Source organism: Athalia rosae, chromosome 4 (genome assembly GCF_917208135.1).
Source record: "Athalia rosae chromosome 4, iyAthRosa1.1, whole genome shotgun sequence".
Taxonomy (NCBI): Eukaryota; Metazoa; Arthropoda; class Insecta; order Hymenoptera; family Athaliidae; genus Athalia; species Athalia rosae.
In genome coordinates this window covers 12,790,550-12,805,493 of record NC_064029.1, presented here as the reverse complement: position 1 = coordinate 12,805,493, position 14,944 = coordinate 12,790,550, and the positions used below count along the sequence as shown (strand labels likewise).

Here is a 14,944-nt window from a genome sequence, read left to right as displayed (position 1 = left end):
GGCAGCGATGCGCGCACCTAGCTCAGTAATTATGTTAGGGAATGAAATTACTGGTTACTCGTTTGCCATTAGCGTGTTGATCCGATTAAGATATTATTTTAGCGAGAAAAGCTCGCTACGCGCGATTCCGACGGCATATAAATTCGAAACTTTTCACGTATCGCGTTGATACACCGAGCGAAATTTCCGAGCTTTTTACACCGATTATCCGATTTTTCGGATTTGTCGAGTTCCACTTTTTTCAACCCCGAAAAATTTCTTCGACCCCGCGTTACCCCGCGGTGCTCTTGACTAACAATCCAACAGCGCGGAGCAACCGAGAGTCTGATTATCGAAAAGTTTTTAACGCGCGGGGAACTACTGCGAGGAATATCGAAACTACACGCATACGTAACTACCTCTTCCGTTTACCTGAATATTCAACAACGTATAACGTATATATTGATCAAAACTTAACTCGCCAAATCTGCGGGACTCGTACAGAGCGGAGTGCATCGAATCACCATATTATACCGAATAACAATAAACGTGTACGGTGCATGGGTCGCTTTGTGAATTCGACTAACAGAAAATTATAGTTAACGGTACAACGTGTACGTCCTATGTAAAATGGTATGGCCGGTACAAGGCATGCGGAATTCAAAACGATATTTCCCTTAAACTATAAACGTTTACAATCGGCCCGGTATAGAACAGCGGCGGCAGCGGCGGAGCAGAGTAGAGTAGAGTAGAATAGTGCTCGATTTCCTGACCAGTTTAGCCAGATATTGGTTTGCGGAAGTATTCTAGAAGTACGTTTATAATACACGTATACGTATACCTGTACCTTCTATAACCCACCTATATTACCATACAAGAGGGAACAAAATTCGATACCGCATAGATAGCGGTACATTATATTACCTGATACAAGTTTCAACCGAAACGATTAGGATATAGAATAAAGATAGTTTGCTATTGGCTGCCATGCATGGAGCTGCTTCAATTTTATACACGTGCGCGTACAAGTAATGATATCGACGTCGGCCGTTACGATTTCGGAGCTTGAAAATTAGCGGGGCGTAGGATTTAGACTTTCTCGATATTTCGTGGAACTGCAGTCGAGCTTTTCGTCGATCGTTCGACAATTTATCTATTCTTTGCGTTCGTGATTTTCATTTTTGTTCGACGATAACAGTCGCGTGGTGCCCAATGTCGCCAGCAACTTTGTGCGATTAATTCGCGTGGATTTGAATTTTCAAGTTTCCTTCCCTACGTGCAATTCGCAAAATCTCACAGTGTGCAGTGCGACGGGTGGATTGATTCTACCGTTGAAACAAAAAAAACAAAAAAAAAACTATGAAAGTTTAGCTGAGATATCGGTGTCAAGTGAAGAGTAAACTTTTCATTATAATTTTTCCAGAAAGTATTAAAATTAAAGAAAAAGGGACGAGTAAAAGGATAATTAGAAACACATCTATATACCCTGACCGTTGACGTGTAAAATAATATAACGTACAGTCCCACCGACGTAGGTATGTATTCTATTCTCCTTAACCCAATTACCCAAGATTAACCAGTTGGAACTAGGCAACTTTTTATTCTCCTTCTTTATCTTTTTCTTTTCTGAAATCGTCTTCCTTTTTTTTCTTCTTTCTTTATTTATTTATTTTTTTTTTTTCAACAATAATTAAACTTCGTTCATTCTTCTTTGCAATGCGCGTACCTGCGCATTGTTTTATATTATCGTTGAAAAATACGTTGCGAATAGTCGAAAGCGCACTACGATCATTCGCGGTAGACTCCAGTTGCACAGGCTCGTAATAAAAAAAACTGAATGAAATAAAACGAATTGAATGTCTTCGCGTATCTTTTCATACACAGCTCTGTATCGAAAGAAAATAAATATCACGGAATAAATCGTCTTCCGCGCAGCCCAACCGTTTGAAAATATTGAAATACGTATTACACGTACCTGCATGTAAAAATCGGTGAAATGTTTTTCAACTTATCAGCTACTCGTGTGCACGGTGCATATTTGAGGAGAAATATTATGCTACTTCACGCTGTAAAACACTTGTGTTTTATTTCTATCGTACACGTACTTGAAGTAGAAATTTTACCCGCGACGCTCTTAATATTACTCCGATGAATACGTACACACGCGGATTTATATGAATACGTTCATGTAACTGCAGACAGATATTATTCTTATTCGAGAAAACGAATATTTTTTCCATAAATTCACCTAAGCCCCTCCGTCGTACACACGTGTATACGTATGTACGTATAACGCACACGCTCAGCTATTCAAATGCAAAGGTATAGGTATATCGAGCTTTGTATCAAGATTGGCAGCGAACTACTCCGATTATACGGGTAAAAACGAGAGAAAAGGGAAGAAAAAAAAAATTAATCAAACAAATGAAATTATACTGTGAAAGAATATTAAATATTCCAAAGTAATTGGCGTACTTTATAATCTTAGTTGTGGATCGGGTATTAACTCGGGTAAAATACCGTTCCGCGAGAGAAGTAATTTCCTGTCAATTTTCTCAGTCGTAAAAGTTACGTAGTTTCTTTCGACTTTATATTTCTTTCTTTTCTCCTTCTTTCGTCGTCTCTGTGTACATATTTCGTCGCAAATAAGTGCGACCGGTACGAACGAGAGCAGGTACGAAACAATCGCGCGAGTCTTTCGACCCTTCGACTCCGGGAGTCGGGCGTTTCGTCGGTCTCGTCTTCGTCGGACGCTCCTCCGATCGTGGAAAAAGTCGAGATCGCTCCCCGCGAAGGCGTCGCACCTCGTACAATGGGAATTACACGTCGGTGTAGGTACACCTCGGTGCGCGGAGAGGTGATCGAAATAATCCTCAACGTCACTTTATCGGAGGCTCGATAGGGTGTTGGTCGGGTGTGATTAGGTTACCGGCATTATCGGAAACTGCATTACAAACACCTCCGTACACACCTCTCGTTCGTCTATTGCACCGTAGCGGTACCCTCTACGTGTTTCGTACGTATGTATGTATGTACATACATACGTATGCCAGACGTGGGGCGTATACGTACCGTAGCGTTCCTCCGCACCCTCGACATTCGCCGGCGTGCAGAATCCCGAAGCCAGTCCCGCCGTACCGCACAAAACGGATCTGTAGAACCGCAGACCGTTGACTAGTTCACTGATTACTGGGTACCGTATGATCACGCCCCCGGTAAACCAACGAGCTTTCGGGCGTTAACGCCAAAAAGATTATCGACGATCGAATTTCCGACGGAACGGAGCTAGCTCGTGGATTTCGGTGCAGGGAAATTGTACCGCGCCTCGCTCGCGTGGAAAACTTTTTACTCTTTAATTCGAGCCGGTGCTTCCGTGTGATTACAATTTAGAAATTCATCGCGATGAGGTGAATTAGGAAAAAAATAGAAATTACCGGGCCGATGATCCTCCTTGGATCGCGTGACTCCCCTTGACTAATTCGTCGTCGTCGTCGTCGTCGTCGTCGTAGTTTTAGGTATACGTGTAATCGGTGCACGTGTCGCAATATCCATCCCAGCCGCGTTGAAATTGGTGAGCTTTTTTCGTAGACTGACAATGAGACAAAATTTGGATGTTACGTCAGGCCACGCCCGGACTGAATTATAATTGTTGAAAAAGGGAAAAAATTGATTAAGCAGAAAAATATCGTACGAGTATGACAGCGATGATGATTATAATAATCATGATAATATAATAACGATGATATAATAATTTTGACATTCTCTGCAGCAGCCGGTCTTTTTATCGATCCCTGACTTGCATAAATTTAGCATAGCAAAACACGTATACATACCCGAGTAGTTTACCAGAAAGCAATTAAAAAGCAATTAACACAAGTTCTCTACGGTAAATGTATATTAATAACTATACATAGGTATACATGACCAACTTACATATTACGTGATTGTAGATATAAATATGTGAGTGAAAATACGTAATTCACACGGGGATGAAAGAAAGCTCGATTTTACTAGTTTCAATGGAAGAAAAGATGTTTTTCCGGGATTAGCCCGGAGCGTTGAGCTTTTACTAAATTAATCGCATAAGATTGCAAAATTATTTCGTTCGATGTTTCTTTATTTTTCAACTAACCTGGACATTAGGGGCGTTGTACCCATTGTCGAACTTGTACCATAATATCCGTTCCTCGTTTTCGGAATCCGATAGGATTCTTCAATAATTAAAACGTGATTGCCAAACTCATTTGTTTTCCACCTACCCTCAAAGATCGTGGGATACGTATACCGCACCGTGCACCATTACGAGAACGCGAGAGAGGGAAAATTATCTTCTCGCACCCGCCGCTGATTAATATCTCGTTAAAACTTGATTAAAGACCACCGACTAACGTGCCCCCACCCAGCCCCCTTTCTCGTAAAATATATTTATATATCTATAGGACTTATGTAAGACCTAAATCTTTCCCATATACGTGTATGTATGTACTACATTCGCCACCCTGTAAATATTGCGAAATACATATATAACGCCGCGGTTGCCCGCGTGATCGGGGATTATACATATATCTTTCGAAATATATTCCACGATGTGCGACATAATTTTTTCACCGTTAACCGCATTAACCACCGATCGATGATGTTGCGGTTGATTTGCGTTTCGCTTTTTGTTTCGAGTGATGGGTTGATTTTTTTTTTTTTTTTTTTTTGCCATAAGTAAGATATGATAACGATAAATCACCGGAGTTTTCGAGCCGGTAACTGTTTTAAATTTTAATTAACGTGCAACAGTAGCACGCGAGCTCACGTGTCAAAATTGCAATTGCGGTGAAAAATTAATCGCTATAGATACCTACGTTACACACAAAAATTTAACAAGTGTACGACGTGCGCTGTGAATCAGGTAATAGCGAGTATAAGGTCCGTCGTGATTTTTTATCTCTTCCGTCCCCTCTTCTTTCAGATCTGCCGTTACGTTCTTAAAAATCTAACGCAGCGGCTGATCCGATAGCATGAAAATAAAAAAGCAATTATTTCGTCGGAATAATGAGCGGAAGAGCAAAATTGAAGATAACTGGCGAATTTTTTTTTAACGATCTTGTAATAACAAGGTAATAAGCAAAAGCCTGTTTTCCGATTTTTATTCCTTGTGTTCCTCGCATAAATAAGTATCAATTATACGGCCGTTAATTATCGGCTGTAAATAAAATAACGTAACATTAATTCGTTACGTCACGGCGTTAAATTTGTTCGAAAGTCCGGAGCTTTAGAAAGGGAGCGAGTGGGAGGGGAAAGTTGATCGATTGAACGACACTAACTCAGGTGAGGGACACCACAGGAGAGCCCTTTGCCGGTACAGGACAGTATTCTTGTAATTGGACTCCATTATCACTGTTACCTTGTCGCTGCCGTCTGCTATCTATCTCTAATCGGCTATTGTTCACGGACGAATATGCACGCGATCACTTTCTATATAAATTGCTCGCCTTTGGAATATAACCTCTGAATTGTATACCTGTGTGAACTTTATTATGTACCGGACATTCGCTCAGGGCCATCTTGCTTTGATTACGATTGAATCGAACTCGACGATCGTCGATCAAAGGCCGCCAAGTGAATTGGCAAAGAAACAACTGAAAAGTGTCCGAGCCTCCGACGATATTGCAACTGATTGGCTCTCTTTTTTTAGATATCGAATGTTATCCGAAATTGTGAATAATTTCGTCCAAATATCCAAATTTATACCATTGTTATATTCGATTTTCAGTCGTGAGAATATGCGCCGAATTTCAGCTTTCGATCTTGCATAAATATTCCGATCCTCTTTTTTTCTCTTCGAACGGATTCTACGAGGTAGGAGAACGGATGATACGAAATCATGATCGCGGAAGGAGAATTGAAAAGTGGCAGCTGTTGAATGACGTCGGAATTTCCCTTTTCCAGATTCCATAATCCTGCCTCGAGGTGAACTCCCGAGAGGGCAATTTGGTTAGACGCCAGTAGGTATCGTAACGTGGTCTATACTACGACGCGGTGAGGTTCGGTCGCAAAAGCATCGGCGTGTTGCCTCTATCTGCATTCTTGAGTATCGCGTGTCGAGCGACTGGTATCAGTATCGTATATATGTATGTACGTATAAACAGTTCGCGGGGTGGTTATAACAGGAACTTAGTTAAGCTAAAGTGGCCAGGAGGGACAACGTTCGAACATCACGATCGCCGATCTATCATCTACTTAATTACAACGTTTAATTGGACGAGACATTCTCTAATGGTAAATACTCGAATCGCTTTTTAACGGTTTAATTTACAGGCTGATGAAAAATAAAGATTGGCGAGTGGGACAACAGTATTTTGTTCAACGTATCCTTCACTTTCCGATCTCCTACGATCGCAAGATCGACTCACGGTAAAATTGAAACGAGTCATGGAATAAATTACAATCCTTGGACGTCGCTCAACTCGTATGAAAATTTCAGTTGTTTCACGTCAACGGACGTTAGGAAGCTATGATTGGTGGCGTTGATCGTGAGAGTTCAGAGGTACGAGGATCGTGAGACGAGCGAGCTCCAGGACCGTCAACTCCGACGCATAGGTACTCAGCTATTATAGAAAATATATTTGTCGTCCGGCGGTCTAGTTTTGGGTGAATTTTTGCGCTGGCACATAAGATCCTTTACGGGAGGTCCCTCGGAGGACGAAGGGCACGTACATCGTTCGTCTCCCCATTGTGTCTTCTCCGTTCTTTGTTTCGCGTTAAGATTTAGAATTTATATATACCAAAATCGTGCTTAGTTACGTAGCGCGGGGGCGGCCATTGTTTCTCGGTATCATTGTGTTTAGGGTGATGATAGGTGTGGAATATACCTTGGAAAGCACCCAACCCACCACATTTCTATACAGAAACCGGAGGAGGATCCATCTCTCGCGAAATGCAGAGTGACACCGCCAGCGACAAATATGTAGCTATTTACGTTGACGAACCAACCCCGAGCTCGAACGAACGACTAGCAAATTCACAGCAGACTCTGAATCCCGTGAAATCCTATCGATCGCTTGAAACATTTTTCATAAAAATCTGCAATCCGATGGGAAACGAATTTAACTTTCCGTTCGCTACGGGCGAGAATTGTTCGCTGAAAAATCCCGTGGTTTGAAAATTTGCAGACCTCCTCGGGTTTCCAGCTTCCTATTTGCGATAAACTCGATCTTTCCCCCGTGAAAATCTATCCGCAACTTATATTACAATTATCCTCGACTCCCGCGGATTCTGTGGGTTTGAGGAATAAATTACACACATATACGTGCATACCGACCCTCTACGTACACACAATATAAATTTAACGAGGTGTTTCACCGTTGACAATATCCTTTGATGTTTGCTCACGTTATACCCGATGTAATTCTTATGAGAGTTCGACATTTCCATCAGCGTCGTCTCACCTTATAAATCGATGACGTCAGAGCATCGCTTCGTTGCATGAGGTCGCGTTATAGTTGGCTAGAAAGAAGCGTGGGTGTTACACGTGCGGGTATATAATATACCTTGTATATAATAACGATATCAGGGGTGAGAAAATCTTCGTCAAAATTCAATCTTATACATGTATAGAGCGAAAAAAGTGTACATATCCTTAGTACTTCATTCGTCGTCTTGATGAGAGGAATGAAAGGTTCGCATGTACCTGCCATATCATTCGTTCAGGATTGAATAATTCATTACACTATATCGATTATAATATCAGGTAAGGCCGTGTTCCATTTGATTAGTTGTTTTTTCAGTTTTATAATTTCTTATATTCTTCGTCATCGTCATTTTTACTTCGGGAACATGAAACCGTTAAGCATGGAATATATCCCATCTAGATATCCTTGATTTTCGACATTTCCAAGCAAAAAAAATTGGCAATAACTCGATCAATTTGACAGATGGATCAATTTGGCTCTCAGATTCGGAATCCTGAGATCAAATTGCATATGATTACCGTAAAACCCGACGAATAGAAATGTTGATTATTCACCCCACATTTGACCAAAATCCGGGGTACGTGTATTTCCTCGGACTTTCGCGACGTCTAGGCCTAAACTTGGATATTTTCTGAATCGTTGGAGCGACCGCGGTCAAGTTTGAAACCATCCGCTCGACTGTTTTTGAAATTTCGTGAATTTCTTATCGTCTACCGTTCGTTCGAATCGCGTCGGAACCGACTGGAAATTCTCGACTTCAGGTCTCACTGATGCAGTGTGTGCCGTTTGATTTCGCTTGTTCACGAATAGTCAATATAAGTATACCCGTTGACGTAACGATGTCAGGGAGGCTGTTATCTCTTCGCGAATTGGCTAGGCGATGCTGATATTGGCGAATTCCAACTAGTTAACCGAGTTTACAAAGAAAGGGTAGTATAGGATGAGAAAAGGTTATGTCTACAGGGGGTGTCCGTCTTTCGCATATAGTAGTTTCGAGGGTAGGTACGTACAGCTGGTACAGAAGACGAAAAACTGAACAGAGAGAGAGAGAGAGAAGAAAAAAAATTAGGAGAACAGAACAAACAAGAGAAAAAAAAAGGTATATATCAGCATAATATTGTAGTCACGAGGTTGCATATTCATGAGCGGTACTTCGAATCGCGCTGCAAGAGGTAGACGGTGAAGTTCGGTGGAGTGAGCGGAAGAATGAGTTGAAAAAATAAATTACAAAAAATAACAACAAGAAAAAGTAATTATATGCAGAAATTCGCCTTTTCATTCGCAGGCCGTTTCGGTATACGACCATAACGATGAGTTATTATCTTCGTACCGGCCATTTTGGAAAACGGGTGAAAAAAGTTGACTCGTATTTTAGATTCTCGATGGTCTTTAATTTTTTTTCTTCTCATTCAAACACGAGATTCTAATTATGCACCAAAGAGTAACGGCTAAAAAATGCAATGAAAAACGCGACCATCGCGTCGAATCAATCGGTTGTTATTCGACGAAACCCTAACCCTTTCTCTATTAATGATATTTGGGAATAGCGTCGGCCGACATGTGAAGAGAGATCTCCACCGCGATCCATTATCACCCCTCGTCAATCCCTATAAAAGTCAACTTCCTGGGCGACGTAACGTCGGGCATCCCGTCGCCGTCAATTTTCCTCGATTTCTTCACGTCGCGCGGTACGGGTTGAAGAATATTCGTTATTCTACGGATGTTGGGATCGGAAACGGTTTCGAAATTTTTCTTATGGGAAGATGCATCTTCCGCCACCCGTAAGATATCGCCGCTTGGAACGATATATATATACATATATATTTGAAACGCGGAGCGTGAGAAAGACTGCAACGAGAGAATAATATATGGGAACACGTAGCTCGCGAACTGCACGTGAAAATATACTCAGGTATGTACCGTGATTCCGGAGAACCGGTGAGCAACCGACGTCTGAATTATCGAATCAATCCGCTCTAAGACCCTCCGCACCGGACTGTTTAGACGCTCGTCGATGGAAAATAAATAATAGAAACTATACGTACACCGAGACCACGGGTTTACCTCTTTCCAAGTTTTCGCTAGATATTCGTACCGCGCGCTCTTATACAACCGCGATGTAGGAAGTGTCCCTCTGCCTCCCGCGGGGAAGTCTGGGCGAAAGCCAAACGCTTAGTTTTCTCCATTTTCTTTTACTGGCCTTCGGTGCACACGTACGCTATACATATATGCGACGGGTATATCGTTCGCCGGGCCAAACTCAAAACGCTTAAGAGCTACTGGAGACGAAATTTTTCTTTAAATAAGTTTCGCCAACGGTCTTTCGCAAGATTTATGTACGCGTATATAGTACAACGTGTACACGTATACGTATCGCGGAGGGGAAGGGAAAAAAAGCAAAGGGAGAGGGAGAAAATATGATATTTCACCCGGCGAGTAGTCGGATCCGTTCCAACGATATATAATGGTCCGATCAAATTAGCGAACTACCCCCTCCGATCGATTATACGCGTATATTTCGAGAAATTCGAATGAACCGTTTCTCTAGGCGCGACCCTCGCCACCGCGGATCCACGTCTAATTTCTCTTTCTCTTTCTTATCCCCCGACGACGTCGGCGGTGGCCGCAGCGTCGATACCGGAGTCCCCCTATTAGTGAATCGGACGATTGAAATGTCCGCTGGGCGGGGAGGACGGGAGAGGGTGGAAACTGGGAACCGAACACGGTAATCAATGTCGATTCCCGGCAATAATAACTCCGATAATAACGAGCCGTTAACAAGGAGTCGGACGAACCACCCGAACCACCTCGTCGCGAGAGCCTTCAACAATCGCGAGTCCTGATTATAAGGCGGGGGAAAATCAACCTGATTTCTTCCGATTGCCGAAATCTTTGAGACGACCGCCGTTAGAATGGAGAAAAGTGTTCCAATTACCGTAAAACACCTACTTCGTCTATATCGCTTTCGAATCAGAATCTCGAATGAAATCACCCCCGATGCGGATCAATTAACGTTCGTTCGATCGAACTGAACGTGATACGGGAGGAAAATACGAACGACGGTTTAAATAAAATAACGCTACGAACGTACGCGTACGCTACCGTTGTATTTATTCTCTCCCTAGAAATATATATATTTCTATGTATTTGCCAGCGTTAACTCGGGCGTATATCACTTTGGAGTTTTAGACCCCCGGAGTCTTAAAGCTTTAGCTTTCGACCGGGAGGTCGACGTCAGCGAAAATCACTCGACCATGTCAACTTTACTCTAGCCAGGACTCTTTGTCTTTTGGGACCCAGGGGTTGGATTCGAGATTTACAAAGGGGATGCCAAAGACGATATAGAAAGAGCTCGACAGCCCCCAGGGGTGTATTCTATGTTATAAGATACGTAAACGCCGCGTGCGATGAGTGAAAAATGGGCTCGAGGCAAAGGGAAGGATTGAGCTGAAAAATATAAATAAAAATACGGTGCGTCTGAAGTAAACACGAAGCGGCTACGGATGACCGAAGTCATCTCGAAACTTTCCTTTTTCTCTTCTCCCTCCCGACGTGTGGGTGACGAAAAACAGACGCAAACCTCAAACAAAAGACAACCAATTACATCCGGATTACATCGATTGGCTTTCGGCCAACCACCGTGTAACCACCCTGTGTACAGATAGCGCGTAGGGCAGCAAAAGGGTAGTTAGTCGCGTCGGTATGTGTATAGTAACACGTATACATATACATGAGGTATATCGCGAGGGGTAGAGCTTCGTAAAATATCCAGAGCATCGTACATCCGTGCGCAGGATGGCGCTGGCTTCTGCTCCGGTGACCGGAAGGGCCGTTTACAAATTTATGACCCCCGCCACCCAATGTGGAATTAGCGTAAATCACGAGAGCAGCCAACCTGCAGCACCCCCCCACCAAAAAAGGTAGAAAGGGAGGTTCCTCCGCAGGCGGTGTTCTTTTCTTTTTTTTTTTTTTTTTTGTATATGTTTTTCTATTTAAATTATTTTCATTATTTTCTGGTCCTTGTTCATTTTTACTTTCTTTTTTCTCATATTTATCATGAATTATTCATATTCGATACACACCGTCGAGGGGTGGATAATTTTTTTCAACCTGGCGAAAAGAGGGAAAAAGAAAATGAATAAATCAAAAACTAGCTGCACATCCAATCGGAAATTCCTACCTACTCCGTTTTTATTTTGAAGAAACAATGTTTTATCGGTCACAAATGACGAGCTATATTCGAATCTATACACTCTCTTCGCTTTGATTCTTTTTCTGTTTTCTCCTTTTACCCTCCTCGTTGTCCTCTGTAATACCTCACCCTTAGCACTCAACATTTCCCTCCTCAATTCCTCTCGTCACAATCGTTTTCTCGTTTTCTCGTTTTTTTTTTTCCTTTTTTTTCTTTTTTTTTTCACTTCATTTTTGTCTCTTTCTCTTCTTTCATTGGGTGCAGGCGAACATTTTCAACGATCACGATGCCGTTCATTCGAACCTGCAGGTGAAGCGACCACCCCTGTATATAGATATATTATATCCTCGTTTCGATAATATCGTATAATATAATTGCGACAAGGAACTTGGAGGGATTCCAACACCCTCTTAACAGTTGGATATCGTCGCAAGAAATTTCAACGTCGCAGATGGACCGGAAATGAGAAGATATATAATTATTTTTATTTTTTGCCCTCAAGATCTTCCGCCCGCTATTATATATAAATACGTAGACAATTTCACTCGGATCGGAGTGGTCATATTTTCGGGTCCATCTTTTTAATTCGATAAGGCCGACCCCGAAAACTGAGAAAAGTCATCGCCAAAGTTCTGATTAGAATAAAAAAAAAAAAAAACAACTATTCGGAGGTCGACGGATTTCGCATCCGTTACAGATCGTAGAATTTTTAGTTTCACATCGCTCACTGCGTCCACGAATTAGTATCGGGGTGAAAATTTTGCGATTCAAACATGAAATGTGAATGCAATTTTTTTTGTTTTTCACTTATTTATTTCTCGCTCTTTATTTTTGGAAGTAGTTTCTCAGATCGGGTAGATCCACGCGAAGCACCCAATCAAATCACAATTCGAATCAAAAGTTCTCGAGGAGTAAACTTACTCGAAGGGGAGTTGGCCTCGAGTGGTTAGAGGAGCACCCCGAAGCAAAAATATACGCACGTCCGATCCGGAGAAGATACCAAGGAAGAAAAGAGGAGGGAAAAGAGTAGGCAAAATAAATAAAAAAAAAAGATAGAAGCTCGGTCTAGATATTTCACGATGGTCTCTCATTCTCCCTATCTCTCTCTTCTCCTTTTCTTTCTCGTGCCTATCAACTCGGCAAGGGGTAAAAGGTCAAGAGTACTTCAAAATTCGACAAGTTGAAATTCATGGCGTTTCATCGGTCGCTTTCTCAGCTACTTCTCGGTATACATTTTCTTATCTCTGATACTCTGCGGTACATAGCGGTAAAATATACATAGCAAATATACTAGTCTTTTTTTTTTTTCTTAGGAATAATTTCCTTTATCCTTCTTCGCGTCTCACCGAAATCATTACAATTTGAATCTCAATGTAAGACCGAATCTCTAGGGTGCAGGCTCATTTGAAAATTGTAACGAGTTCGCATGTCAAAGCATCTTGAAACGGAATTGCGATCCTTCTTGATTTTGATACAAGGTGGAGTGATGGAAATTTTTTCAAACAGAAGATTTTTATGGCCAGTTTTCGGAGATATTCACACCCTCGCGACTCGTCGATACCTTTTGAAACGATCAATCTGCACGTCTCTTTATTTCGAACCGCTGATTCGAAATGAAAAAATTTATCTACCCCAGCCTTTTTCGTGTCTCCGTTAGATACCTAATGTATTCCGATTTTCGGTTCGCTTGTAGGGATGTGCAGCGTCAGTCTCGTGACGTTCGAGGAGGGGAGAGGGTAGGAAAGCTTTTCGGTTGACATTTCTCGGTCAACAAAGCGTATGAGGTGAGATTGAGGCGTGAAGTAGACAAGGCAGGGAAAATTACACGGTGATATTCGGCAGCGTTCGGGTGGAAATGTCAACGAGGGCAAACCGTGCCCTTTCGCAACGGTCGCGTTGTAACGTCGGGCGTATTTGCGAATCGTTGAACCTCCTAACCGCTGTCGGTATTCGAATGAAAGATAAAAAATAAAATATTGCGAAGCGACGGAACTGGGCGAAAAGTTTTCGGATGCTTTGGAAATTTTACTGTCAAATATCGAATTAATTTTACGAACATTTATACAAGTGACTCTCCACTTCCCCTCTAGAAAAGCTCCACTCGAAACCATCCCCCCCCTCCTCCAATTTAATGCTTACCGAAGACGGCTTACGGGTATTTACCAAGTTTTACCGGAAAAGCCGCTACCTTACGTATTACAAACCACTTTAAAACCGTGGAAGACGCGATTACGACGCTACCGATGTGCCTCTAATTTATAGGGGAACTAAACCTTCACCAAATATGTTGGCGTTTTTTTGATCAATTGATTCGTTTAGTTTTTTTTTTTTTTTTTTTTTCTACTAATATCTCTTTTCGCGATTCGGAAAATCGATCAATTTCCATGAAAATCTTCCAATTGATTCTTCGATTGTGACAGGCATAAGTTGATGAAAACTGAAGAAAGCATTCCAAAATTATCTAATTTTACACAGTTTTCTCGAACAAAGTGTAACACGTGACTCTATGTAGGACACACGTACATATATAAATTATTTACACAGGTATATAACGCGTTAGCCTCCGTTCGAAAGTTTGAAAAATCGCATACCTACTTATGTACGTTTATTTATAATATATAGAGAGATATGTATGTATAAGGTCAAAAGTTTCCTTTATTCAAAAGTTGGAATCAACAAAGTTTTATTTTCTTATCCTTTCTTTCATTTTTTTTCTTTTCTTTGATGCTTAAAAATCCATCTATCTTTCATATAATACCGAATGTTGTTTCTTTCGATCGAAAATTCACTCCCCTTGTATGCAATTTTTTTTTTTTTTTTTTTTCAACAAATAAAAATACACAAAAGCTATGGAAGTGCGGAAGGAAGAGATAATAAAGTTGAGAAAACACCCGACGGAATGAATGATGATGATAATAATAACAGCGATATTATTAATGATAATAATAATATTGATAATAATGATGATTTTCCACTCTGCAGGCAAAGTATTAGCAAGATAATTGGTTCTCTAATAACCGATGAAGATAGCGGAAGAATGGTTTCCATCTCGGCACCCTTGATGCCGGAGCATCCCCGGGTCCCTAATCGATTGGTACACTAATAAGATTCATCTCCTACTCTACTCCCCCCCCCCTCCCCCCTGCCCACCCACGCCACTACTTCTTTCACCTCGTACCCAGCAACCCTTACCGTAGATATATGTTTACACACCCCTTGCGCCTCTCAGTTTCGATCGGTAATTGCCTTCAAGTCTTCTGGAATCAACAGTTTGTACAGGTTAACATTCCGGCAGGTTAATTTTATATGA

General features: G+C 41.6%; 1 protein-coding gene across 16 annotated transcripts in view; it reads left to right on the top strand.

The window, feature by feature from the left end:
- LOC105691160 (gamma-aminobutyric acid receptor subunit beta) overlaps positions 1–14,944 on the top strand; it is a 90,899-nt gene that overhangs the window by 30,707 nt on the left and 45,248 nt on the right. The gene's annotated exons all lie outside the window — the stretch shown is intronic.